Raw genomic sequence first — 3,858 nt, forward strand, 5'->3', positions numbered from 1 at the left:
GGTCTTTTATTAAAAAATATAGAGATAATGACAAGAATAGTTTTTTCAAATCGGATACATAATGACAAGAATAAAATTAAAATTGGTTACATAGTGCCGGTATAAGAATAGAATTAAAAAATGGTTACATAATGAATGTATGATATGAGTAATAATAAAAACTGATAGAATGACGTTACAGACTGTCTAACCAGTAAAGACAATTTACACATGACATATACCCTCGAGTTAGTATGTAGTCGACCCGAATTTAAACCATTTCGCAGACCTTGTTTTTCTCATTTTTTGAAACAAGCTTCACACATACATCAGTTACATATGTACACATACATAGTACCTCGCCAACTCCTATCCCTTGACCGGCAGCGGATATCTCATCTAGAATGTTTCTGAGCATTACAGTGGGTGGATTGGCTCTGTTAACGCACATGTCGATCAATACACCCCATGTATCTGTAGTTCTTCTCATAACGTCCATTTGTTTCTTGAGATTTTTTATACGTCTCGTTTGCCCCTCGTAATCTTTCTCAGGATCACACATGTGATCGATAGCCGTAAATATCTTTTCGATCATCTGCTCTTTATAACGGGGGATAAACACGAGGTCTCTGAAAAAATTCTTCACGCTACACACGGACCCCATGTTGTAGCGATCACAGTCCGGGGGCAGACACGCTGCTTTGCCAGAGATCGACGGCGTCGTAAACAACTTTCTTGTAGGATTCTTCCAGCAGCTTTTCCCTGATCTCTTGCAGTTTTGCGACGATGAATGGTTCGTCTCTTAATTCGTGCAGGATAGCGCCGGTAGTTCCTTGAATCCTCAGATTGTTGTTGGTCATTAAACCGCAGCGGCGTAGAGTGAAGTCAATAATGGTCTGAAGATCGGGCTTGAACAGTTTGCGGGTCAGCTCATCGAAGCGTGAGTCGAAATAGTTTGCGTCAGGCTCAAACAGACAGGAATGTTGCAGCTGGCTCGGGTGGTCCGTTGCACAACCCTCGCACTCCTCCCTCAGTTTGTTGTCTATGATGTGTTGCAGCAGCAGCACGATCGTGGCTTTTATGATTTTGAACCAGATACCGCTGAAACACCCATCTGTGGTGTCGAACCCTCTGTGGGAGGAGGTAGTGCACAGGTCCTTTAGGTAGCTCAGGTTGCGATATCCGAGCTCCGTGCAGAATTTATCCAAGCATTCTTTGTGCAGGTCGGGTGAGCGGTGTTCGTCTGTCGGAATATAATCGATAGCATTATCATCAGGAGCAACGAGGTTGAAAGGAGCGTAATCGTTTCGTAAAGAGTCTTCTTGAGACATGTTGGAAATGTGATGGGGGGAGGTACTTACTGTTCTTCATAATGGCTGTAGTAAATGGACGGGGACGGTAACACCCCTGAACGTTTGCCGGGCTGACTCTAGGGGTGAAACAGTCTCATTTTAATTTTGTTGTATCCATCACGCATGTCACACCACTTGAACATTTTGTTTACGATCGAAAAAAGAGCGCTCAGCAGATGCAGATCGCACCACTTGAACAAAAATTGGAGGGTGAACATTTCATGATATTCCTTATGCTGGTCACCCCCCCGTACGATCACTAAGCTTTGTCTTGTCTTCGCAGGCAAATATGTACGCGCAGTCGTCCGGGTTCTTTTGGGCGTGATCACCGACCACTCGGTACCGGATATTCGGGACCACACCGTCCCATTCCCCAACGTACAAAGGCTCTTCTCCACAATCGTTCAGATCTTTCCAGATACGATTGAAAAATAATTGCCAGTCTTTATCAGGAAATACCAGGCAGGGATCTTGACCCCGTACAAATTCGTTGGTCTCGTCAAACGTATAGAGCGTAACCGTTCGAGACGGTTTGTGAAGTATATAGCCAAATATGCGTCCGCTGATCAGAAAAAATGTGTCTCTCACACAATCAGTATTTTCGTGGAGAAACTTTGTCAAATACAAATTCGCGTTGTACGGCTTTCTCGGAGCCAATGTCAGATTTTCCATCATCTCTTCATCCCATTCCTTCTCGGGAGTTTTAGGTGAGTATAAACCAGCCATGTCTATGTATTTCACAGCTATTTTCTGATTTTCCACAGAAGTGCCTGGGTTTATTTATCTAAGCCTGCCTTGGAATGCAACCGGACACGCGGACCCCAGATGGGTAAACCCCCCCCGGATGTGGGAACGGACCAATAAAATCTTCAAAAACATTCCTTAGGTCTTCATTTATCGCCTGCCATCCTCTGAAACGGTCAAACAGCTGAACAAACATCATATGTCATCCCCGGAGGTCATACATTGACGTCGGAATTTCACATATGCCGGCTTTCACATCTGGACAGGTCACGGGATCAACACAACTGGGTGGTCGCCATGTGGTGGGCCACGTGGGGGGAGGGGAAAGGTCACAAAGGTCAAAGCCATCAATCAAGTTGACATATGCCGTATCATACTGACTACTTTAGTGTTGCCAAAATATTGGACACTTCTCAATATAGTTTACAACATTGTGATATTTTTTCTGCTAAAAATTAAAAATAATTATAGAATCATTTTTTGAAACGATTCACTAAAGACAGTCTGGTTGTATTTTCTGACCATATGTTCGCCACAGAGGCCCAATTGAGCATTGTGAAGCAACATTTTGATACAAAACACACTGTGTCTGTGAGTTAATTTGCAAGTTCAAATAGAAATTACATTGAAATAAACTAGAATTTTATCTGAATGCAGTGTTTGTTTTGTCCAGAAACAGTAAAAAAGATGTCTAAATGAGACTGCAGTTGTTTGCACCTTAAAAGACGTTGAAAACACGTTCACAATGACCACATCTGAACTAAATTTGAACCTTCTAGAGATGTCCTGTATATTAGATGTTCAGAAGTCTTCATAAAAAGACATCATGAAGACTTTCATTTTGGCGTTCCTCAGGGGACGTCATTTCAATGTGCGACAAAGACGCGGAAAAGATGTATTTTGGACGTAGTTTTGGGTGGAGGGGCCGTACAAGACATTGTGCCTCTGAATTCATAATCTGTGCCTGCATGTAAGGGTTTGTTTTATTATTATTAATATTTGTGTATTTTTATTGTTCTTTTGTGTTTTATCCAAGAGTTTATAGCAGTTTATTTTAACGTTTCAGTGCAAGTTCATTTTAAATACAATTTGTTGAATGTTACCTGAAGAAATCCTGATGTTGCTGTCTGACTTGTTTAAACACACTCATGTGATCATAAACTCCACCCTCTTACAGCTCTTACCAGGAAGAGACTGACGTGTTATTTCTGCTTTCTGTCACACTGACTCTCTTCTCTACTGTAATGAAATTAACTCATTTGTAAGGGAATTAATGATTATTAATTCATTCAGGTTTTAAAAGGACTCGAATCTGAAAATTCTGAGTCAACCTGATTAAAGCTGAATTCAAATCTGATAGTTTACACTTTAAATCAAGGGTCGTCCAGCGAGCCGGTGATTCTTAGTATATTTTAAACCGTGACTTGACTAGACTCATGAAGGTCAACTGTGACTTGACTTGATTCAGGATTGGCAGCTGTGGCATAATGGGGCACTGTTGTGTCCACCATTTTGCGAACGGATGCGGTGTCGCGTTTTTCCGTGACACCCACGGTGAATGATGAACCAACAGTCAACAAAGCATAATCCATAAACTGAATGAGTGACGAACGCGGACCCTCTCGAATGAGCTTTGACTTTAGCGGCTGATTAATGCCCTCGCAGAAAAAGTCTATCAGGACACAGTCTGGCAGATCAGAGAAATAAGATAGATCTAAATACTCTTGTACATAGTCCTCGAGCGTTCGCGTGCCCTGCTCGAGGGCTAATAATAGTCTTGCCA

The 3,858-nt window shown here is 42.1% G+C and overlaps 1 protein-coding gene across 1 annotated transcript in view; it reads left to right on the forward strand.

Moving 5' to 3' along the window:
- The window catches only part of LOC107725335 (uncharacterized), a 13,095-nt gene extending 10,947 nt beyond the window's left edge, over nucleotides 1–2,148 (forward strand). Inside the window, exon 7 of the mRNA XM_016534573.1 lies at nucleotides 2,096–2,148. The gene's annotated coding sequence lies outside the window, so the exon portion shown is untranslated. The remainder of the gene's footprint in view (nucleotides 1–2,095) is intronic.
- Nucleotides 2,149–3,858: the final 1,710 nt, after the last annotated feature.

Source organism: Sinocyclocheilus rhinocerous, unplaced genomic scaffold (genome assembly GCF_001515625.1).
Source record: "Sinocyclocheilus rhinocerous isolate Xijiao unplaced genomic scaffold, SAMN03320098_v1.1 scaffold2261, whole genome shotgun sequence".
In the NCBI taxonomy this organism is placed as follows: domain Eukaryota; kingdom Metazoa; phylum Chordata; class Actinopteri; order Cypriniformes; family Cyprinidae; genus Sinocyclocheilus; species Sinocyclocheilus rhinocerous.